The 26,067-nt window shown below is 41.9% G+C and overlaps 1 non-coding gene and 1 pseudogene across 1 annotated transcript; both read left to right on the forward strand.

The window, feature by feature from the left end:
* Positions 1–15,256: 15,256 nt before the first annotated feature.
* LOC142427839 (heterogeneous nuclear ribonucleoprotein A/B pseudogene) lies at positions 15,257–16,273 on the forward strand (annotated as a pseudogene).
* A 4,847-nt stretch (positions 16,274–21,120) lies between these two features.
* On the forward strand, positions 21,121–21,283 carry LOC142428192 (U1 spliceosomal RNA). Its single transcript, XR_012780163.1, has one exon. It is a non-coding gene; the product is annotated as a U1 spliceosomal RNA (small nuclear RNA).
* The last annotated feature ends 4,784 nt before the right edge of the window (positions 21,284–26,067 follow it).

Below are 26,067 nucleotides of genomic sequence, written 5' to 3' on the forward strand. Positions count from 1 at the left end.
CAGTACAAAATCGCTCTTGTTCAATGTGGAGAAAAGTTTTCTCATCTTTACTGAGCACAACTGACTTCTGTATTTTGTTGCTTCTGTTCTGATTTAATTCTAGAATGATTAAATCTGATTTTACAATTTTTTCATCTAATCCAAACATCTCATAAGTTTTCTTTGGAGGAAAATTATTTTTATGCTGAGGATATGTATTAAATATAGAGCATTGTTCTATTCTGTCCATGCGTCTTTCACATTGCAAGTGCTCAAGCAAATGATCATCATCTTTCTGGATTTCTATAAAAGAACAGAACATTAACTCTTTTCAACATCTTGGTTTACAATGGACCCCTTAAAATACGCATTGATACAAAGTAGATCTTTAGTGACAATCCTCTTTTATGAATATAAATAAAACACTATCCTTAATGTTTATTGCCCATTGAATGAAATACAATCATGTAAACAATTCAAATGATAAAAAATAGTTTTTATAGAAATCAAGTTGGATATGAAAGTGATGAATAGACACAGATTTGATATTTGCTTAAAGAAGTACATGAAAACATAAAACAAACATAACAGAAGGAAGACATTGAGACCAATAGACCACAGGAGTGATAAGACTTGCTAATTCCAGTGATTAGAGGTTAGATGTATTCATTTCATCCATCTTTACTGAAAGACAACTAAGTACTAGACAAAGTTGGAAATGTAAAACATGCCAAATGTTCTACTTGGGAGAAAACCATTTTTTACAGGTATATATGAAAGGGACTAGGGTACAGAAACACATTCTTTATGTTAATGGAGCCTGTATTCTAGCTCACAGCTCTCATCTTACAGTGTTGTCCTTGGTGGCGTGTAGGTGGCTATGATGCCAGAAGCACTGCCACCCAGTGTTTAAAATACAAACAGGATCATCCATGGTGTACAGGTCTTAGTGGAATCTCCAGAAACAAGGACTGGGAGGAAGACCTGGTGATCAACTTCTGGAACATGAACTCCTCAGGTTTAATGGCAATGAAGTAACACTGAGGAAGTACTAAATCCTTAAAGTACAGTCAACAGTAATGATGTGGATGGAGGAAGAGCTTTGGGGACCTTCAATGCTTGACATGGCATGACTGAAAATGAGAAAAAATAGCTGCTAACATCCTCTAATCATTGGAAAATGGCACACATGCAATATTATCATGAAAAATTTGCAAGTTGTCAAAACGGAACGGTAAAAAATTGATAGTGTATGCATTATTCAACTGTAATAGACTGGTACTGGCTATTTTTAATTAGGTAATCAAGTGGTTTATAAGGCTGAGATTGACAAATTCAAGAAGATTGGCATCATATTCATTATCCAAAAGCACACTTCAGTGTCTTCCCTGATGTATAATCTTGTCAGTGGTAGGCTAATATTCATATGCCTGCAAGCAAGACCAGTTAGTACAAGTGTTATTTAGTTTTGTGCGCCAATTAAAGCAAATATAGAAGCATTCACTAAGTTGGAGAAGAGTCCCAGTCACATTCTCTTAATTAAAAATCATGGCCACAATATCCTCTCATTATAGTGCTACCTTAATGATACCTCATACAAGCACAGGGCTAATTACTATCTGCCAGCAGCTTTAACTACAAAAGCAGACATGTTGTTATTGTTCTCCCCGCTCAGAAGACAGTTACTCCACTCCACCTACCCTCAGCACTGGTCTTAAGTTAGTCATCCAATTATTTCAGGGAACCCCAAGGTAAAGATCCTGCCTACCTTGTTAGGTAGGTAGGTGTCTGCCTGTGCATGTGGGGGGGTGGTGGTGTAGCAGGGGGAGCTGCATGCCATGAGATTATATAAATTGGAGAAAGAATGCAAAGCCTTTTTATTTCTGCTCTTCAATTACACAACTCTCCTTTAGGAACCATCCAGAGGGCATTTAAGAGACAAAGTGATAGTTGATTCCTTTAGTGACAGCAACAAAGAGAACCTAATTGCTTTTAAAGCTAGGCATCTTTCAGCTGAGTAGCAAGAAGTCAGGCGCCTGAAGCAGCTGTACACTAACATCTTCCTGGAGGGCAGTTGTGGGGAAAACTCTATCTGGAGATTGCGCATTAGCAATTCTACCTTTGGAGCTTGTGGAGGTTTTCTTCCAACACTAGTACTGGTCTTCCAAGCCCTGTGGTCAGAAGTATAGAGATAAGGCTGCTCACACTTTCATCTAGGTTCTGTTTTCCACAATAAAGAAATTGATGGGAGAGGGGATAAAGAAGAGCTGATATCAAGGAATTCAAGAAGAAAATGTTTTCAAACTGTGGTAGCAATTGTACAGTACTGCTCCATGTAATTGAACTATGGGATGTAATGATATCTGTAAGAGCACCCCCCAAAATATATTTTTAAAATATGTATTGAAAATTTCACATGAATTTTTCAGCCTGACATTGATCAATCATACAATGATGTACACTGATAAATGTAAAATTTGGGGAAAGTATCAGTAGTTGGAAAATGTGACCTTAGTAATAGAAATGACACGCAAGTTTACTGATAAAATTTTGGTACTAATGATGAATTCATAGCAAATTCCTTATTAAACACCAGAAATGGAAACTACACATATGGATCTTTTGGAATGGAACAAATGGAAATCATATCAACCACATCTATAGAAAGAAATGGTGGAGAAGCTCATTAGTCAAAACACGCCTAGGGGTTAACTGTGGAACAGATCATAAATCGCTAAAATCCAAGTAGAAGCTAGCCAAAGTAGCTAGAGCACAAGCTTAGAGACTATGTAAAGAATAAACTTGAGGAATAAAAAATTGACTGAGGACTAATGACAGAGACCAGATGGGATGTGGGATGACATGAAAGCCAACTTACACATGGAAATCAAAAGGCTACTCAAAATACAGAAAAGAAAAGAGAGCAATATTGAATATACTATGCATTGTTTGAGTAACAGCAATAAAATCTATTGGAATATACTGCAAAAATATTCTTTAGAAGCAGCAACGGACATCGTTCGTGTATTGGAACCTGTTAAGAAATAGTGGGTCTAAGGAAGGCACACTGTAAACTAAGGAATACACAGCAGACATGTGCGTAATGAAGAAAGCAAGAATATAAGATGCTAAAAATGCCCTTTCCACCTAGAAAATGATTGGAGGAACAGAAAACTTCAAATAAAAATCTTCCAGGTAAAAAAATATTGAAGGTACAGTGCTAAAGTATGTTCTAAGCTGATAACAATTTTCTTGCTAGGAAGATGATTTTAGATACCTAAAAATAACAGAAGTCATAAATGTGTTTCACCAAAAGGAGTAAAATATGGAGAAACATGTCTGTTAAAGAATTCCAACAGAGAAAGCAATTTGGCCATCTCTCTAAGAAAACAGAATAACTTATGTCACCTGCATGAAGAAAACTTTAAAGGAACAGGACAACAAACAAGAAAATGGACACCAAAACCTTTAGAGAAACTCCGAGGGGGGAAGCTAAGGAAGCCCAAAGGAGACCTGCTTATGGTGGGGGCTCAAGATCCAAGATAGTGCTGCACAATACAAATGGCAATCCACTCTTACTCAGTAGGGGATGAATGTGCTGAATTCAGAGGACAGTTATAAATTAAGAGTTCTCTGTTTGGAGAGAGGCTTGCAAGATAGATTTTCATAGTAAAGTGGAAACATAAAAGAAGGGAATATTTCAGAATGTTAAAGAAAATTATGGCAGCAAACATATAATAGTGTAAAACAAGAAAATAGAAATCTAATCTCATAAGAGCTACAGGTGCACTTCCCTCAACATCTAAGACAAGTGAACTCTCACTTTCAAAGTAGCACACACTTTTATGCAATTTCGGACACGTATCATAGATATGAGGCCTTCTCCTTGTTGAATCAACTACCCCAGCCAACTCCCCTTAAGGTATTTTGACCATGCATCTGAAAAAATTCCACTATAGCTTGCTTCTACTACCAAACACAGTTCTCTTGTTCCAACTGAGAGAAAGCTTCTGGGGTGACAACTAGATAACCTGTTTATGAGAAATTACAGACTCTTAGACACCAACATTAACGTAACGTTTGTAAAGCCTGTAGAATTTTGTATTTCTAGGAAAATAATGTTCAAAGGAACAAAGTAAATAGTGTTCTCTCAAGGGTAAAAGACCTAACCCACTAACCTAGGATGAGACAATGCAATGAGAATCGACCTCTTTGAGAATACCACAAACACCGCAAAGTTTTTAACACATAAGACAGGAAAAGCCAGTGACGAGGTCAATGACTTGAGAATTCTCCTCACCAATGGAAACCAGGTTGCGATAGTTCTCCAACATCACATCCTGATATAGGGTCTTCTGAGCAGGGTTCAGGAGCTGCCATTCCTCCCGGGTGAACTTTACAGCCACATCGTTGAATGTCAGTGGTTCCTGTAGTAAGAGGAGTCTACTAAATGAAGTATTTTCCATTTGAAAATTTAAAAAAACTCTTACAGTAAAGAAAACAAAACAGTAATAAAAACTACAGTGGTAGTTCATTCCATAATGTGCCATTAACCGAGGACAGGGTAGAAAATATCTGACCTTATTTCTTCATTCGCGACCATCGGCCCAGAAAACTAGCCCTATTTTCAGAAAGAGCTCCAGTGTTCTGAGAAATAAATGTTTTCAAATATGCATTCTCCAGGTCAAATAATGTGACCCCCACAATAGCTAGCTCTCCATTAAGGAGCAGACTTAAAGGAGCTCCCATAGTAGATGAATCATTTCTGTGCCTGGCTACTTCACTGTGCCTGAAAGTTATCTGGAGGTCAGAGCAATCAGGTTCTAGAGCCAGCCCAACATAAATGTAGCAAATGCCTGGGGAGGGCACAGGGCCGGTTTGAAGTCAACTAACACTAGGTCAAGATGGTAACTCAGCATCTTGCTTGTTTATAATTTTACCCGCTTATGATATGACCCATTAACTATGTACATGCTACCTGCATGATATGAACGACTTATGGAAAGATGTGTAAGCTCCATTATATATCCCCATTGGAAAATATATTCACTCTCTCAGTCCTGACATGGGAAGAGAGCCCCTGTGTCCGGCTGTCTGCTCTCTGTCTTTTAATATTTGCCACAATTGCAATGTCACTCCTGAGGATCACTTTTGGAGTGTTGGGGACCCTAGTGCCCGAAAATAATGCACCCACTCATAAAATTAGAATTTTGAGGTCCAGTGACATTTTCTGAATGTTCTAGAAATAGCTCAGCTTTACACTCACACAAAGTAGATAAACACCTATTTGTTATAAAATGGAATTAGGGTTTCTACCGGCATCACCATTATAAGAGGCTCGGTACCTACAGTGACAATAAGTATTAGGAACAGTGCAGATGGGGGAGGTCAAACATACCTCAACTCTCCAACATTTCTTGTCAACTCTAAAACAAGTCAGTCCTTCCACACCACTCTGTCTAACTTCTGGGTTTGATAATCTGTTGCTGTGGTCACACAACACTCAATAGATCAAACTGGTCTATTAATGAACAAGGTACAACTCGGGATCAGGAACAAGAAGCTATAACTCAGAACCAAGATCAGAATGTTCACAGACATTATCTCCCTTCCTGAGTGCAGAACAACTTTCTAAGCTCTTAATGGCCACCTTAGGACAAGGTCCTCTTGACAACCTTAGGACAAATTCTCCTCAGCCACCTTTGGACAGAATTACCTTTACGTTAATGGCTAGGTCCTCTTGAACCTGCCATCTTTCACCACATGCTCTCCAAGGGGCCCTCGTAGTTCTGTTGGGTGGACCTCTGGAGCCCTCCTAACCTTGCCTAGGCAGGGAAGGTGCTAGGTTGACCCAAGAAGCCATCATATCAAGAGGGAGAGAGAGAACTGCCTGCAGGCATGGTTTGAGAAGAGACAGTGAGAAATTAGCCTGTCATCTGAACTGTTGATTTGGTTTTGTTAGCCCCTGCAGCCACACAGTCCAGAATGAACCCACGGATTAGGGATTTGCAGCTTCCAGAAATTCATGAGCCATTTCTTTGAATGACAACTCTGAGCCACCTGTGTGAACTTACTTGAGAGCTTGCTCCACTCCATGAGCCAACAGCGTGCTGTCTGACCTTCCCAATTGGGTTCCTCAGCCCCTGCAACCTATTATGTGACCAGATTCAACAACTTCACCTTGTGGACTACTGTCCTGGTGATCTGGTTCATCAGCCTTTGCAAACACATCAATGAGGAGAACCCTTCAGACCAGCGGTTCTCAATCTATGGGTCTCAACCCCTTTGGGGGTCGAATGACACTTTCACAGGGCTTGCCTAAGATCATCAGAAAAGACATATTTCCAATGGTCTTAGGAACCAAGATACCGCTCCTCTATCTGTATCCAGGAAGTCCACCCACATGCAGATACGCCCACATTCAAGTACCGGGCGTGAAGACTATTACCCATGCTATACATGCTTCAAAACAAAATTTCATTTTTTTGTCATTAGAAAGAAATATTTCACAATATATAATTACATATTGTTTTCTGATTACTCACTATGTTTTAATTATGGTCAATTTGTAACAATGAAAACACATCCTGCTTACATTGTGATTCCTAACAGTAGCAAAATTACTACAAATTAGGAACGAAAATAATTTTATGATTGGGGGTCACAACGTTAGGAACTGTATTAAAAGGTGCGGCATTAGAAAGGTTGAGAACCACTGCTCCAGAGTGATACCTGACCTATGGACTTGGGACTCACCAGCTTCCACATCTTGAAGAGTTATTGACTTGATGGCTGTTTACTTTTGTGAGATACAGCAGGGCAGATCATGGACATCCTGAAGCTCTACCTCATAGTGAAGGTCTACTGCTGGTCCTGCAAAATGAACTGTAAGATTCTTGCATCAAGAGCTGTCCAATGGAGATGACGACCAGGGCAAAGGGGACACAGTGACAGGTCCACACAGAGCTTTCCAGCCAAGATTGTAGAACAGGCCGGCAAGATCAAGAGGACAGTATCACTAAGGAGCTGATATAGATGAATTGAAAAAGATGGAACCAAGAAATGAGCTTATATTCAGAAGGCACAATGTCTGAGAGGGACAGAGAGAACAAGCCTGCTCTGAAGAAGAGCAAATCTGCCTACATGTTTCCTTAATATGAATCCCAATGTGTAGCCTATTGATTCTGTTAGCAAGTTATATTTTGTTACTTAATAAAACTTGTACCTGTGATTCTGGACTATAATTTCTATGTGGCCACTGAAAAAAAATGAATGATCTGAGAAGGAGAGAACTGTAAAAATAACTGCTGTCAGAACTGGAAAACCATTGGAGGGTAGATTTATGTTTAAGTTCTGCCTCATATGAATCAGGGCTAATGCTGATGGTTGGTTCTCTCTCCTACATCTATAATTAGAGGAAGTGAGAAGCCATCAACCATTTTTAAATTAGTATTGCTACAAGGCCCATTTCAGATGCATTAATGAGAATGCTGCAGTTTGGGAGATTATTCAACACCACCTTCAGAAAGAAACATTACGGAAACTTACTCAGACAAAAAACCCATGGAATAATGGACTCTCCTAAAGAAGTGATCTTATTTCTCCTTAAAAACTGAGCATAGTGTTAAATTTGAATGATTCTCATGGGTTGGCCATAGAATAATGAATTATTAGTTGAAAGCTAATATCATCCAAAGAATCCTTAGTGATGTATTATGTTCAATGTCAGTAGTTTAGTGTTATTCCTGTGATCAACATATTCTTAATCTTCTCCATCTCAATGTTGAAGTCAGAGTCAAAGTTTATCTCTAACTTCTGCTATTTCAAATTTCCACTTTCCAAGGAACCAAATCAGTATTATACAGGCTTCTGCACTTCCAGTAGGAAATACAAAAAAAGAAGAAAATGCAGCAGAATTACCTGAGCCTTGGTCATTTTCTTTGGTCCTTATAACACGGCCAGCAACTGGGATGCTCTATGCTTGTCTTAACTCTATCAGCTCCAATGATGCTCACAAATTTCAGTCTCTCATGAGGACATCCCAGAAATAATAATACCCAAACCAGGCACTTCTTCCTTCTTCCTCTAAGCTGCTGGTTGGTGAAAATCTGCAAGCTGCTACAATGCGAGAAATTTAGTTCCAGATGCTGTAAGGGTTCCTGTCCATCTTCTTAACACAGTCCCCAATACTGTTAATGGTCTCCTTATTGAGTGACAGAAAGCATGTTAATACCATGAGCAATAAAAGTGAAAACTCAATTTTCAGATCTGAGTAAAAGATGACTTTACAATAAATAGGGATTGGATAATCAAATATACATGTCAAAAAGAAGAAACAATAAATCTGGACCACTACCTCAAAGCACACAGAGTATTAATTCCTTACTGTGTGACTCTCAAGGAGAATGACAAATCAATGAACCTTTATGATGATTATGTTAATTAAAGCATCTGGAAAATTTGAAATGAGCTATATAACGAACTATTATAAACTGAAGATTATTTTGCTGGAGGAACTGTAAATTGTACAATCACTTTAGAAACACTTTTAAAATCACCATCAAGTAGAGTTACACATATAAGCACCCGATAGGACAAAGGAGAATGGTTCTACAGTGTTTCCAAGACTACAGAGCCACGACAGGCAGCTAATGGGTTAGCAGTCCAACACTTACCACTTGTCAAAACCACAGCTCCATATTAAACACATATATCACCTATTAGTTTGAAATTTAAATATGTATATATGAAGTAAGAAGTATACATCCCCCATAGTGAGTGCACTTTTGAACTCCAAGACAAATAACATTTTTAATGTAGCATTATTTACAATAACCCAATGCACTTAGTTTGTCTGTACGCCTTTCTAGCGATGGCCGCATAACTCCTTCCAAATGTTTAGGTGGGTGTGTCGTTCGACAATGTGAATGAGGAAAAGGAGATCTGGTGGCATAGTGGTTACTGTTGGGCTTCTAACAGCAAGGTCAGCAGTTGGAAACCACCAATTTCTCCTAGAAAGAAAGATGGGGCTTTCCCCTTTCTCGAGTGACATGGCTTTCTAGTCCACTAAAGAGTGACACTCTTGGAAACCCACATGGGGCAGTTGTACCCTGTCATATAGGTTTGCTATGAGTCAGTGTTAACTTGATGGCAGTGAGTTTGGTTTTTTGGTTTAAGAGAATTGTGAAAATTGCCAAACAATAGATTGGTACCCTTGAGACTTGGAGTTATGCAAATAAGCTGCCTGACAACCTAACCTGGAGCTGAGTCACACTGGACATCCTGGTAGGTTTAACTGAGACATTTCTGAGACACAAATTGGGATCTCACTACCATCCAAAAAAAAAAAGAGAGAGAGAGAGCCAGGAGTAGGGGCCTTTGGATCCCAGATTCTTGCATTGAAACTCTTCAATGTAGAAGACAGAGAGCTGTGCCACAAGAGAAGAAGTGATGGGGAGAAGCAGCAACACAGACATGGTGGCAGCAGAACCAAGAGACTGAGACAGAGCAGTGCAATTCCCAGGCCACAGAACAAGAGAGCTGAGTGCCTCTGGGCAGGAGGTTAATACATGAAGTGGTATACATCTGAGTATTTATCTGGGGAACCAGATCTGCCAACCTACACAGAGTTCCATGAGGCTAAGGGACAGAGTGGGCACTTATCTGCAGAACTAAAAGACCTTTGAAACACTTGCCCATTCAGGACAGAAGCCAAAGGGCTGCAGGGTCTGACTTTAGCTGCAGGTATGGCTGTCAAGATGCTGTCCCAAAGTAGAACTGTATCTTGAGTCATTTAGGATCCAAATTGTGTGTTAGGGTACAAAAGTTACCCCTATGCCAAATATAACTTAAGGAGAACATTTATTGAACTTTAAGAGAAAACAAAAGACAAACACACACCGTATGGATAAGTGAGACCATTAGCACGAGGTCAAAATAACAACTGAGTATTCACAGCCTGGGCCCTGGGTAACAGGGCAGAGAAGAAAAGGCATGTCCCAGATCATGACTGGTGGCAGATCAATACATCACAGGTACAGGTGGGACTTCAGCAGCAGGAAAGGGACCATAATTAGGACGTGCACCTTATTCAATAGAAGAGCTTACAAGACTGGTCCAGGACCTTCATACACAAGCAATCAAGGCAAGACTCATGACAATGTCCCTTGTTCCGTCCTCAGTAAGGTGACCTCCATCAAGCATACACCTAGGCAGGCCCATGGAGAGGGCTGGCTGCAAAAGAGTGCAGGCAATCTACTTTCTCATGCATTCTCCCGGAGGGGGAGATGCTCTGTATCATTGGTTAATGATCAGAGAGAATTTAATGGCGGCTTAATCAAAGTGGGGACGCAGCAAATGGACACTGAGGTATCACTGTAACCCAAACCTAAAACCCCACTCACTGCCATCGAGTGGATTCCGATTACAGCGCCCCTTTAGGAGAAGTTGGAACTGCCCCAGGTGGGTTCCCGAAAGTGTAACTCTTTACAAGGGTAGAAACCCTGCTTTTCTGTCCAGGTGTGACTTGTAATTCCGAACTGCTGACCTTGCAGTTAGCAGCCCAATCTGTAACCACTTAGGCCACCACTTTTTGCAAATTGGAGGGCTCAGAACTTAAGAAGCTCTAATACAATTATAAACGGTTGTCCATCCAGTGAATTCTGTCATTCAGGGAGAGGCGCAAAGCCCTCTGGCCCTGACGGGCAGGGCACCCCGGGTGATTGTGTGTGGGCGCTCTCCCCGTCGGACCCCAGAAAGCATGGCTCCCGCCTGCTGCCCTCCCCCCCCCCCCCCCCCCCCCGCCAGCTCCTCTGCCCCGCCTCGCCCTCAGGAGCCCGGGTCCTGACGCCGCACGTCCGCGCGTCGCTCGCCCTGTTTCAGAGGCAGACACGCACTTGTTCTCCTCACTTACCGTCGTTCCGACAACTTACACTACTTCCCAAAGGCTCCACCGCGCCGCCGGTGCGCAGGATCCTCCTCAAACTCCCGCTGCAACTCCCGGCGCGACGGGGATGCTGTGCGTGACTATGGCGGCCGCCAAAGGCCGAAATACACGCCAGATGCTGGCGACACGCACTTCCGGCCCCGCCCTTCACAGACTTGGTGGAGGGCGCCCTGCTTAGATACTTGCTGTACAAGAGGAAAGAGTGAGTGAGTGAGTGAGTGAGTGAGTGAGTGAGTGAGTGAGTGAGTGAGTGAGTGAGTAAGTGAGTGTGTGTGTCCCACTTGTTCTAATTTCATACACCTTATTTGCAGGGCCTTACCCATTCTTTGGTTGGGAAGGACAAAGCAGTGGACAGAAAGGCCATATAAAAGCAATCCATCACTCCACTCTGGTTCATGAGGTTAGTCACTCACTTTCAAATACATATATATTTTTTCTGCTGTGAAATATCAACTAGTTTTGGAATTTTATTTTTTGGGATCATTTAAATGATGTTTTCACTGACTTTCATATATTTTTTCAATATATATATGTACATATATATACACACTATACTTTACATTTCTCATTATACAGTCATAGCTATAAAACAGGAAGTCTTGGTCATTATCTCTGATATTCAATTTGGTAGGGTGGTAACACATGTCTAGCTAACACATGAAATGTGATCAATATAAATAAAAAACTGGATTGTAAATTTTAAGGTTTGTTTTTTGAATCGTCACAAAGTAGTGCCATCAAGTTATTGCTAATTTATTTATGAATTAAAAACTCATAAAAATTTAAGGAATGTTTAATAACCTGTGGGGAGATACTCGTTTATGGTGTAGTTTAATTATTTGAGTAATTCACAGTGGAATAGATTTGCAATCAGCATAAAGGTGAGTACTATAAGCTGGAGGTCAGATATACCACTACCGTTCTCCAACTCCTTCACCATTTCTAAACCCATCAGTTCTCTGTGCTTCACTCCCTGCTCAGCTGGGTTTGACAAATCCATCCACTAGCTGCACAGACTCACACCACACTCACAGGTATGTAGTTAATTGGAGGTTGGAAACAGGTTATACATTGGGATGAAAATTAATTTGAAATCAGGGGCTCGAGTGGGAAAAGAATACTTTGAAAATGATGATGGTGGCATATGTGTAAATGTGCTTGACACATGTGAGGAACATATGGATTGTGATAAGAGATGTAAGAGCCCCCCAAAAAGGTATTTTTTAAAGAAAAATAATCATTTGAAAGTAACAAGATACAAATTGTATGTAGTTGGCTAACCAGGGGAGCTTTCAAAGCAGATAAACCTTGGAACAAAAATATTCCCTGTTGATACAATTCTTGATCAGAGCATTGGACAGTTCTCTACCAGTGGGGTCTCTGCTGCTCACTGGTCTAACTCCAGGTCAGTACAGAAGTTCTGCATTCGGTCTCTGCACTAGCAACCTCTCTACTGCTATGTGACCTAGCTCACAGGCAGTGGATAGCAGATTTCTCAGCCCTTTCCTGATATCTACATTGGGTAGCTCAGGTGCCAGAATCCCTGCCATCAGATTCTCTGCTACTAACTGACCTGGAAGATCTTCTAGTCAGACCTCTCCACTGTACTGCCACTTGACTCACTACCTTCCTGCAATCACGGGATCACATCTTAAACAATTAAGTTTACAGACACGGTATCACATTTGTGACCATTCTACTTACACATGGCTCTGCATTATGGTCAACGTACTTCCCAGCCAGTATGCTTTCTGTCATCCAAATGACTCAACCACAACCATCACCCATTTGTTGTTGTTACCTGCCATCCAGTTGGTTACAACCCCATAGGGAACTGTACACAACAGAACAAAACACAGCACGGTCCTGCGCTTTCTTTACAATTGTTCCCATGCTTCAGCCCATTGTTGTAGACACTGTCAGTCCAGTTCCTTGAAGGCCTTCTTCTTTCCATACCCCTTCACTTCACTCCAAGTTAGTTTGTCCTTTGAGCAATCCCAGGTACTTTCAACTGTCTTCTTCAGGACCACAGTTCAAATGGATAGATTTTTTTGGTCTTACTTTTTCAACGCCAAACTTTTAAAACTCACATGCAAATCATTTTTCAGGCACTAAGTTAAAATTTCACTTTTGGGCACTGAAGGTTGTCAGTTCTCAGCAGAACTCTAGGTCTCTTGGCAAAGCAGAGCTGTGGTCTAAAGATGCTATTGCTCTGTGTTCTCCTGTGCCAAGTGACAGTTCCCTAAGGTGGGAGATTCAGATATCTGACCTGGGTCTACAGGGATGGTTGTAACTGCAAGTGATTGACAGAGACCAATTATCTTTATTTACAGGAGTGCAGCCTCAGCAGTCGAGAACAGGACTGGTGAAGCCCTCCCAGAAGCAGTCCCTCACCTGCACTGTCTCAGTTTTCTCCATCACCAGAATTTCCTGCTGGAACTGGATCTGCCAGACCTCAAAAAAGGGACTGCAGTGGATGTGAGTGATATGCTATGGTGTAGTACAAGTTATAACCCATCCTTCCAAAGCCAGAGACACACTAGGAATCAGTTCTTCCTGCAGTTGCACTCCATAAACACTCAGGACACGGCCATGGGTTACTGTGCAAGGAGCACAGTGAGGGGATGTCAGTGTGAGCTCAGACACAAACCTCCCCTGCAGGGGAGACATGGGCAGCAGGGGGCACACAGGACCCACTGAGCACAGACGTGTTAGAATGAGCACTTCCTCTCTTAGCTCTCAGCATCCCCCGGATAGTTTTTCTCTAAATTTCTCCTCACTGCAGGCTTAATAGGAGAAACTAGCATTCTCTGTTTGTAGTCCAAATATTAAAAGTGACCCCAACCCTTCATTGGCATCCCATATGATCAATTTTCCTTCTTGGCATACAGATTATCATGGTTATTATCATTTATCTGTTCGTCAAAACTTGTTGAAGGGTCAGGTGTCTGACTGCTTTGCTCCCTCTGCAATGTGAGTAGTGACTGGCTGATTTTCTATTATCTGAGATAATTACTGTGGGGACACCTGGGGCTGAACTTGTGACATGTCATTAGTGATGCTTGCTACTCATTGTCTCGGTTTATGCAGACACAAGTGTTCCAGGCAGAGAGAGATCTCTAACATAGGAAACAGGGGAACTGGAATGACCCGTCTGGTTGGAGGTGTCATTTTTGAGATTACTCTTTGGAGCATAATGAAGCAAACATTCAATGGAAGGAAACTTTAATTTTAAAAATAGCAAATTTGCCACAAGAGGAAGAAATTGCAGACTAACATCTCAGAATGCTCTTTAGAATTGAGAATAGTGGGACTTCCCACATATTTTGAACCTGCGATCAGAGAATCCAGTTCCTAGAGAAGGACATCCTGCTTGACAGAGTGTCAGCAAAATAGGGGAAAATGCTTAATTAGATATACAGAGAGTGGCTACAAAATTGTTCTCTAGGAATAAGTGGGGACAGTCCAAGATGTGGCAGTTTATGTTTTTTTTCTGATGTACATAGAACCATGATGATCAAAGCTGACACCAAAGCACCCAACAACATCTCTGATGAAGTGTGGTGCAGAATGTTTAGATTAATGCTGTTTAGTCAAGTAATTACCTAAATTAAGAATATATTATAGTTTTTTACATTCACAAAGTGTTAAATTGTTTAATGTTTAACATTCAGTACACATACCACTCCTTATTCAGTTTACCTGTATGGCTATTAATCAGGAAAACAATGTGCAATACATACATAATAAATGTGATATACAAATGAATACAATTGGGGACTCCACTATCATCCACAGTTTCCTGCAAAACAGAATCTCACCATTTAGACAAATGCAGTCCCTCCTCCTCTTACTTTCCAGGCATCTTTGGGAAATGATTCACTAGACCTTACTCTCAGGTATCTCTGGGTGAGTGTGAATCACGTGTTATATGGTGAGCAGAATAGAGTGTAATCCTTCACAGAGGGACTCCACATAGACCAATGGAGTAAATTTTAAAGTAAAAATTATATGCTTATACAACTGAGGTAAACTTATTTTATATAAGAGTATTAATCCCTAATAAAATGTAAAAAAAGAAAAGAGGAGAAAAAAATGATTAGGGCAAAGACTGTACAGATGTGCTTTGTACAATTCATGTATGTATATGTATGAACTGTGATAAGAATTGTATGAGCCCCTAATAAATTGTTAAAATTAATTTAAAAAAGAGTATTAAATCCTCTTAAGTGAAGTAACCATTAAATAAATGATTCTGTAAGAATTAGATTTCCGAGGCGGCGGAACTACGCGGGCGGGAGAGAAGCTGAGCCGCCGCGCACTGGCCTAGCTATGTCAGAAACGGGTGACGAGCAGCCAATGGAGACGACCGGCGCCACGGAAAACGGGCACGAGGCCGCCCCAGAGGGCGAGTCGCCGGCCGGGTCCGGCACCGCGACCGCGACCACGACGGCGACCGCGACTGTAGCCACCACGGCGACCGCCGCCACCCCGGCCGGCAATCAGAATGGCGCCGAGGGAGACCAGATCAACGCCAGCAAGAACGAGGAGGACGCGGGAAAAATGTTTGTTGGTGGCTTGAGCTGGGATACCAGCAAAAAGGATCTGAAAGACTATTTTACCAAATTTGGAGAGGTCGTTGACTGTTCAATAAAAATGGATCCTAACACTGGACGGTCAAGAGGATTTGGGTTCATCCTCTTCAAAGATGCGACCAGCGTGGAGAAGGTACTAGACCAGAAGGAGCACCGGCTGGATGGTCGGGTTATTGACCCTAAAAAGGCCATGGCCATGAAAAAGGATCCGGTGAAGAAAATCTTCGTTGGGGGTCTGAATCCTGAGGCCACTGAGGAGAAGATTAGGGAGTACTTTGGCGAATTTGGAGAGATTGAGGCCATTGAGCTTCCCATGGATCCAAAGTCTAACAAAAGACGAGGCTTTGTTTTTATCACCTATAAAGAAGAGGAACCTGTGAAGAAGGTTCTGGAGAAAAAGTTTCACACTGTCAGTGGAAGCAAGTGTGAAATCCAGGTGGCCCAGCCCAAAGAGGTCTACCAGCAGCAGCAGTACGGCTCTGGGGGCCGTGGAAACCGCAACCGAGGGAACCGAGGCAGTGGTGGTGGTGGTGGAAGTGGAGGTCAGAGTCAGAGTTGGAATCAGGGCTACGGCAACTACTGGAACCAGGGCTACGGCTACCAGCAGGGCTACGGGCCCGGCTATGGCGGCTACGACTACTCGCCCTATGGCTATTACGGCTACGGCTACGACTACAGTCATGGTAGTACAAATTACGGGAAGAGCCAGCGACGCGGTGGCCACCAGAATAACTACAAGCCATACTGAGGCCGTGGCAGGCACCGACAGGTGACCGCGCCGCTCCGTTTGGATATCAGTGAACACAATTATGTACCAAATTTAACTTGGCAAACTTTCTATGGCCTGTCCCATGTGCATCTTATTTAAAATTTTCCCCCTGGAAATCACTCTCCTGTTTACTATTTCCAGAGCTAGTTGTGTTAGCAGCGTGTGGTGTATCAGAGGCCGAGCAGCATCGTCGGCCTAATTTAACACCAGGTTCCCCCAAACCCGAGGGGTGGGTGTGCGCCCTGCTGCTGCTCTGTATCCGGGGCCTGCAGGCCCTGGTGGGTAAAGAGTAAACTTGCATCTTAGGAAACCAGTGTCACCTTTTTTCACCTTTTAATTTTATATTATTTGTGTCATACATTTCCTGTTAACGGAAGTGTTAATTTTACTGTACTTTTTGGTACCTTTTTGGGAATCTAATGTATTGTAAGGTATTTTACACATGTCCTGATTTTGCCACGACCTGGATATTGAAGCTATCCAAGCTTTTGAAATAAAAATTTAAACCCCCCCCTAAAAAAAGAATTAGATTTCCACGTGCAGAAGAATGAATCCGTGTATCAGATCATGTCCCCCACCCGCCACACACAGGCATACAACTAAAAATATCCAAAGATCTAAGCATGAACAATAAAGTCATTTTTAAGTAAGTATAAGAGTGTGATTTAAAATTCTTATTTAATGAGAAATAACCATATGACAGCAGAAGCAAGAAGCATAAACGACAAAGTAGGTTAAAGTCTGTCTTATCACAAAACTGGCTTGTGACCCAAGACCAGAGGCACAAGTGTGGGTAAAAATACTAATAATTATGGCTAACGGGGGCTGTATAATCTATCTGTGGGGTCAGTTAAATTAAAGACATAAAAGTTAACTCAGAAGCTTATGATGAGTAAATTTTGTTATCAAATTGTTAATCTTCAAAGACTTTTTTTAAACTAAGGAAATAGAACATGGAACACATTATGAACTCTGAACACAATGGAAACCTGCAATGATGGGCACATGTGTGGATAGAAGAACTGAGGAACTGTTCCCCATTGGGACATTGTGCTCACCTATTCTTTTAGGTATGAAGAGTTGTCCTCTGATAGTTTCATAGGAAAATCTTACAAATTTCACACTATAGCATTGAAGTAGCCTACCTCAAATTCTTTGTTTTTTCCCCCTAAGAGCTCAAAGAACATGGTCAAAGAGCATGAGGTGAGTCTCTGGGGGATACACAGCTGAAATTTTAAGAATTCCATTTGTAGTTTTACACCTATAAAGTTAAGATGGTAATGGTGCCTCTACCCACATTTGTGTATTTATTCAAAAATGCAATAAAGTGATGTGTTCTCTCCATTTAGTATAGTAAAATTATACATACCTTACTTTACCCAGAATGCAGTGTCCTTCCAAAAGCACATCCAAAAAGCATCACTGCCATTGAGTCATTTCCTCTCAAAGACACAAGGGGCCAGAGTAGCACTTCCCCTGTAGGAGTGTTAAGTTGCAAATCTCAGTGGGAGTGGAAAGCCTCATCTTCCTCCCAATGAACCACTGGTGGTTCAAACTGCTGACTTTGTAATTAGCAGCCCCACTCATCATAAACAACACGCCTGAGACTCCCTATGATACTTAGGACATTCTTATCTGCTCTTGTGATGACCTTCTCAGCAGTCATGCACTTCACTTACTGGTGTCAACCCTTCCTTCTGCTGATGAAACAACCCAGCCCTGGGAGAAGTGCCTCAACTCTGGAATTCCCAGGTGTCCAAATTCAATTATCAGGACTGAACACAAGTCACCTTTGAGTGCTGATCCGGGTTTTCCTTGTTACTATGTTAAAAAGTGATTTTACAGAGAAAAAGCAAGCGTGAATGTGCATGGTGGAGAGACACAGTGGATGTGTGTGAGGGTTTTGCTGACTGGAATGTCCCTATGTTTGCAGGTGTCCAGTGTGAGATGCAACTGGTGAAGGCTGCGAGAAGCTGGAGGCAAACTCTTGGGGGGAAAAACTGTCTACTTCTTGGACTAGTGGGGCAGGATCATCACTTCCTTCAGCTGAGGCAGGGCCCCATGGAAGGGTGCTGACAGCTCAAGGAGCGGATGCAACAAGTGTCGTGTCCTTCACCTAAGGGACAGTTGACAGTTCCCCCCTTGTTCCCTGTAACATCGCTGAAGCAGGATGACCTGCAAATCAGCTATGCTCCTTCTTCCCAGCTTCCGACTCCCCTCGACTAGCCATGAAATTCCTTATGCCTTGCCCGTATAAATTAATGCGCTGCAGTTGCTGGGAAGCCTCCTTCCTCATCAGGGAAAAGGCTCCACCTGCCTCAGCTTCTTGTATTAGGTCTCCTGTCTTTCTTCCATCCCCCACCATCCTCCTTCCTGTGCTCCTGGTCGCTGCAACCCTTGTGGATTTCCAAATGTAAACTTTGAGCAACAGGTTGGCCCCAATTTGACCCAACATGTTGTTGGCAGTAGCCTGGTTTCTATCTAATAAAGTCACTATTACTTACAGATCCTAAGCCAAACATCACAAAGAGGTGAATTCATTTCAAATACAGATACCATCCCAAATGGACACTTTCTTATGTCTTTTTGAAAAATTGGTTGTTGGGACAGGGGCTCAAACTCACACTCAGATGCGTGACAATTTCCCCATGAAAGCATTTTATTGGAGCTCTTACAGAAATCATACCAATTCACGCCGGTCTTTTCTTTCTTTCCAACTATTTGTATTTTTATCTCTGTAATATTATATTATCCTTGCAATTGAACTTTTTCTCTTTATACTGCTTCTGTTTGTTTTCCAGGTTGCTAAGCACAGAAGGAATAGGAGCACAAACATAAGAACTACTGCAAGGGTTTATAGGGGATGGAGAGGTTAGGGCGGGAGTTAGGGAGAGTAGGTTTGAGGGAGCAAATGATGCATGTGGGATGGGGAGGGAGCACTCTTTAGAACTGATGATGATTACACAACTCATTTTAAAAGTGCTTTAACCATGGAGGCAGGAGTGAACGTTCAAAAATAATTTGATTGGGCAATGAGTGTACAACTCTTATTATGATTGAACTACTGAACTGTGTGATGTGTGGATTACATGCCTATAACACTATTAAATTGTTTCGAATGAATAAAACCATAAAAATAAATCCACAGATGATCATGTACTGTAGTTAGGAGGCTAGAACATAATATGTCAATAGTATGTTTTTTCTTTTTCTTTATTGTCTTTTATAATAACCCCTTACTGTATTGCTTGCCTCTCAATACATGATATTCTAGATATTATCCCAGTCATCAGATTTCCTGTAATTAGTGTTCAATGCATCAAGTCTGGTCTTCAGATGTTTTTGAGGTTCAAGTGGGATAGACTCAAAGGTTGTACTTTGGCTCTCCTGGACTTGTTTTCATTTGATTCCATTTCAACCTGAATTTACTTATAAGGCCTGTCCCACAGTCAACATGGGCCTGGTTTTAGCTGCTGATAGTGAGCATGTCCATTGTCTCTTCTCACAGATGGAGTCAGTCTGTGCATTCCATCTGGAGAAGGTCATGTTATAGTCGCCTTTTGTGTTGTTGGCAAAAGGTATTTGCAATGAAGAAGTTGTTGATCTTGCAAAGTTCTGTCGTGTGATTTCCAGCTACATTTCTATCACCAAGATCATATTTTCCAATTACTCTTCCTTCCTTTTTCTTTCCAATTGTCAACAATTATCAAAGTATCTTGATTGCATGTGTGATTTCAGACTGCACACATTGGCAGAATTCTTCAATTTCTGCATCAGTAAATTTAGTAATTGATGCATAAATTTTAATGGAAGTTGTATTGATTGGAGTTTCTTATATCTGGATAGACATTATCCTATCACAGACAGCATTGTTCTTCAAGATAAAATTTGAAATACCATTTTTAATAATTAATGCAATGCCATTCCTCTTGACTTTGTAATTCCTGGCACAATTAAACTGTATGATTTTCTGATTCAAAATGGCCAATACAGACTATTGTAGTTCATTAATGCCTAGGTATCTGCCTTTATGTACACCATTTCGTTTTTGATGACTTCTAATTGTCTTAGGTCGATACTCTGTACACTCCAAGTTTCAATGACTAAATGATATTTTCAGTGGTTTCTTCTCATTTTGAATCCTGCCCCATCAGCAAATGAGGATTCTGAAGGCTTTCCTCCCTCAGGCTTTATCGATCGACAGCATTATGGTCCACAGTGCTTTGAGAAGGCACTTCTTCCTCAGTCATGTTTTGAGTGTCTTCCAGCCTGAGGGGCTCATCTCTCGGCACTATCTTTGACAATGCTCTTGTTCTATGCATGCAGATTTCAGTATCGCACACGGTTTCATAGCTATCCATATGTTTCCCTTGGCTAATTTATATGAAAGGGAAAACTTACTCCTTGTTTGCAGTCTGGAAGCTCTGTTGAAACCTGTTCCCTTGGTTACTTTGCTGGTACTTGAAATACCAGTGGCATAGCTTCCAGCATCACAACAACACACAAGGCGCCACAGGATGACAAACCGACAGGAAAGTGGTGCCCCAGTGAGTGTCGCAGCAGTACATCAGTGCAATACCATGTGGAGTGTTTCCACAAGCTACTGAAGCACGCATCTATGCCAAGAAGTTTGGAAGACAGTGACTCATCCAACTGACTGGAAAAGAGTCATGTTTGCACTCATTCCAAAGAAAGGTTATCCAACAGAAGGTGAAAATTATTTTAAAAATCACTGACATCATATGCAAATACATTAACAGGAAACTCTCAGAGATTCAGGCTGGATTTAGAAGAGGTTGTGGAGCAAGGGACACCATTGCAGATCTCAGGTGGGTCTTGGCTGGCAGGGGAGAGATCATGATCACGAAGGTGATTTTCCCAGGGCGAGGCTTATCCATTGCACTCCGGATGTGCTGACCCCTGCGATTTCCCAAATGTGGGAAACGCGACTGCATAATTTGTGGTAGTGGGGGACTGCGGTCACGCTCTTCCTTTGGTCATGCTTCAGAGCAGACCTGTCCTTGGAGAGGGATCTTACGCTTGGTTAAGGAGAGGGCCATAAACAAAGACCCTGGAAAAGATGGATTGACGCAGTGAATGCCGTCAATAGTATGTTTTATTGAATAAAATAGAGGGAAGGTTTGCGGGGGTGGGGAGAGGATAGGTGATTTGTTCTTCAGGAGAAAGGACTAAAATATTTCACAGGTTTAATATGGGGAGATTCCAGTAGATGAAATGTCACACTTCTCATTTACAGAGCTAAGGCACAGATTCAAGAGATAAGTGGATAACAATTTTGGGCCAAGTTGAGACCCAACAAAATAAAACCAGGGTTTTAAGGTCAAGACTTCTGAGTACGCACTGTTGTATCTGAAAAGTTTGACCCTAATTATCCACTATTGATAAGTGCCAATTGGACAAGGCCACATAGACTTTCCCTGGTGCCTAGAGAGTAAAGCTACTTCAAACATATTAGGAAACTGAGAGCTACAGGCCTAAGTACTATGAGACCCACTGGATCAGATACAACTGTCCTCAGGAATTGTGGTTTCAAGGAGTCATAGCCATATCCTTTACATGGAAAACTTTATGTGTCCTTGTTTCAGACCAGGCTGCCAATGGTGCCATTGATGAGTCACAATACATTGATCATAGTTCTAGTTAAGATTTCTAGAAATAATTTCATCACCTCAATATGTATGCGGTTCCTTGTGCAGTTATCAGCTACCAAATGCTCTGTCTCACTATCACTTACCAAAAACGTATTTAGTGTTCCTCCTGAAAGGAGTCTCTGCTCTTCCTTCAGAATGCACATTGAAATATTACTCATGGGGTCACAAAATGCCTCAAGCCCACAAAATGCCACAGGCCCTTAAAAACAAGTTGACACATTCTTTTTTTTCAAATCGTCTTATTAGGTACTCATACAACTCTTATCACAATCAATACACACATCAATTGTGTAAAGCACATATGTAAATTTATTATCCTCATCATTCTCATAACATTTGCTCTCCACTTAAGGCCCTGGCATCAGGTCCTCATTCTTTCTCCTCCCTCCACACTTGCTCATGAACCCTTGATAATTTATAAATTATTATTTTGTCATGTATTTCCCTATCCGATGTCTCCTTTCACCACTTTTCTGTTGCCCGTCACCCAGGGAGAAGGTCACATGTAGATCCTTGTAATCAGTTCCAACTTTCCAACCCACTCTCTCCCTCTACACTCCCAGTATCACCACTCACACCACTGGTCCTGAATGGATCATCCACCCTGGATCCCCTGTGTTTTTGGTTCCTATCTGTACCACAGTACATCCTCTGGTCTAGCCAGACTTGCAAGGTAGAATTGGGATCATGATAGTGGGGTGAGGAGGAAGCATTTAGGAACTAGAGGAAAGTTGTATTTTTCATCATTGCTACATCACACCCTGAGCCTCCTCCCCGAAACCCTTCTGTAAGGGGATCTCCAGTAGCCTACAAATGGGCTTTGGGCCTCCACTCCACACTCCTCCCCCCCGCCCTTAGTCACTATGGTAAGATTTTTTGTTCTGATGATGCCTGATACCTGATCCCTTCGACACCTCGTGATCGAACACGCTGGTGTACTTCTTCCATGTGGGCTTTGTTGATTCTGAGCTAGAAGGCCGCTTGTTTACCTTTAAGCCTTTAAGAACCCAGACGCTATTTCTTTTGATAGCCGGGCACCATCAGCTTTCTTCGCCACATTTGCTTATGCACCTACTTGTTTTCAATGATCATATCATGGAGGTGAGCACACAATGGTATGATTTTTTTGTTCTTTGATGCCTGATAACTAACCCCTTCGCACCTTGTGATCACACAGGCTGGTGTGCTTCTTCCATGTGGACTTTGTTGCTTCTGCACTAGATGGCTGCTTATTTACATTCAAGCCTTTACGACCCCAGACGCTATATCTTTTGATAGTCAGGTACCATTAGCTTTCTTCACCACATTTGCTTATTCACCCGCTTTTTCTTCAGCGGTTGTGTTGGTAAGGTGAGCATCATAGAATGCCAATGTAATAGAAGAAAGTATTCCTGCATTGAGGGAGTACTTGAGTTGGGGCCCAAGGTCCTTCCTCCACCTTAATACTAAACCTATAAATATATGCACATAGATCTATTTCTGCATCCTCATATATAAATATATATGCATATGTACATGTTTTTATCTAGGCCTCTATAAATGCCCTTTGCCTCCCAGCTCACTCCTCTATTTCCTTTGATTTTCCTCCTATCCCACCATCATGCTCAGTCCCCATCAGGGCTTCAGCAATTCCTCTTGGTTACATTACCCTTGATCATACCCTACCAGGCCTCCCACACAATGATTTGGCTCACTTGTTGTTCCCTTGTCCCTGGCTTTGTTAACACTACTACCTTCCCCCCCACCTTCCCCTCTCCCATGTCCCCCCGGAACTGTCGGTCCCATTTTTTTCTCCTCGAGATTGTTCGACCAGCCTATCTTATTTAGACAGACCTGAGAAGATAATAACATGCACAAAAACAAGACAGAGCAAAACCAAGCATCAATATACAACAAAATAACAACAAAACAATGACAAAAAACAACAACAAAGTATAATAAGAAAGAAAAGCTTGTAGTTAGTCCAAGGATCGTCTGTTAGCCTTTAGGACTGTTTTCCAGTCCAGTCTGCTGGGACACCATGTCCTGGCCCCAAAGTCCACCTTCAGCATTCCCTGGGGACCTCATTGTTCCATTCCCTTGCTGCTCTGTTGCACCACCTTAGTATTTTGCCTAGGTGTGGTGGGATCAGGTCAGGTGCAATTCCCACACTGTGTCTCCGGTGATGTCCCCTGTAGGGCTATGGGTCACTGAGGGGGCATCATGTGTCATAGTGGGACTGGCCATGTGGTCCTTTCTGTGGACTGGCTGTTCTAATTGGGAACATCATCTTCACGCCAGATGTGAGGCCAGATGTGCTCCACTCTCTCCTCCTCCCACTACATCTGCTCCCCTGTGCTCTGATTAAATATGTCCGACTCCGAAAGCTGCAGATTCAATGCCGACCTTTGAAATAAATTGTTCTGGTGAGAGGGTTAGGTGTTCACTTAGTAGTTGAGATTGGGGCTGGATCCCCAGACTTCTCCACTGGTTCCCTACTCCAACGCCGACATGTGGCATTCAAATCTTGGAGCACTGGGTTGAAGTGTGGTTCCTCTTTCCCTGTGGAGATTTAAGCAATACCCTCCCATTGGGTGGGTTAGTGCCCTGTGCCCCCGCTACCCATTTCTTTTTATTACTCTTTTTTCCTTTTGCCCAGTTATTTTTTAGGTGTCTGTCATGTGTATCCCTGTATTTGGTCTGGTCTCTGCCATATTACCTGGTCCTCACCCCAGGAATGTTTGTATACAGTAGCTTTTTCCCTATGTCCCTTAAAAAAATTTTTTTTAAAGCTTACCTCAGCGGACTCATGTGGTACTTGTCCTTTTGTGCTTGACTTAGTTGGCTTAGCATTATTTCCTCCAGTACTTCCCATGCAGTGTTGTGCTTCATACGCCCATCACTGCTTTTTAGCAATGCATAGTATTCCTTTGTATTCACAGTTTTTTAATCCAGTCATCAGTTGATGGAAATTTGGGTTGTTTCCAACTCTTTGCAATTGTGAACGGTGCCACAATGAACATTGTGTCTGGCCTTGGTTTGTTTCTTGCCTCTTCTGGGTATATGCCCAGTAGGGGGATTGCTGGGTCATATGGTAGCTTGATTTCCATCTATTTAGATATGGCCAAATCGATTTCCATAGGGGCTGTACATCCTTACAGGTCCACCAGCAGTGGATGAGAGTTTCTGTCGCCCCACAGTCCCTCCAGCACTTGTTGCTTTCTGATTTTTTTTAATTGGGCTACCTTTGAGGGTGTTAGATGGTACTTCATTGTTGTTTTAATTTGCATTTCCCTTATGGCTAAAGATCGGGAACATTTTCTCACATGTTTGTTGGCCATTCAGATTTCTGTCCCTGTGAAAATTCTGTTCAAGTCCTTTGCCCACCTCTGAAGTGGGTAATTAGTGTTTGGGTTTTTTTTTTTTGGGGGGGGGGGAAGCTAGCAGAGTATTATAGATTTTAGTAATAAGGCCTTTGTCTGATGTGTCATTGTTTAAGATGTTTTCCCAGTCCGTGGACTCTCTTATTACGCTCTTGGTGAATTCTTTCGATGTACATAGGTGTTTTATCTTCAGTATATCCCATTTGTCAATTTGTGCATCCTCTGTGTTTGTGTCCTTCCCCATTTCTAATAGCCTATGTATTCCCTGTGCCAAATTCTCAAGTTCGTCCCAAATCCCTCATTGATGGCCCTAATAGTTTGGGGTTTAACATCAAGGTCTGAAATCCACCTTGAGCTTATTCTTGTGCATGGAGTGAGATAAGGGTCTTGCTTCATCTTTCTGCAAGTAAATATCCATTTTTTCTGGCACCACTTGTTAAAGAGCACATCTGCTTCCGATTTGATATTTTGGGGGCCCTTATCCAAGATAAGTTGTCTGTATGCTGTTGATTTTATTTCTGGGTTTTCAGTTCTTTTCCATTGATCTGAGTATGTGTCATTGTACCAATACCATGTGGTTTTGACAACTGTGGCTGTATAGAATGTGCTAAAGTCAGGTAAAGCAAGCCCTCCCACTGTGTCCTTCTTCTTGATGAGTTTTCTGCTAATTCTCGGCTTCTTCCCTCTTCATATGAAGTTAGTAATCAGTTTTTCCATTTCTTTGAAGAAAGATGAGGGTAATTGT

This window comes from Tenrec ecaudatus, chromosome 15 (genome assembly GCF_050624435.1).
Source record: "Tenrec ecaudatus isolate mTenEca1 chromosome 15, mTenEca1.hap1, whole genome shotgun sequence".
Taxonomy (NCBI): Eukaryota; Metazoa; Chordata; class Mammalia; order Afrosoricida; family Tenrecidae; genus Tenrec; species Tenrec ecaudatus.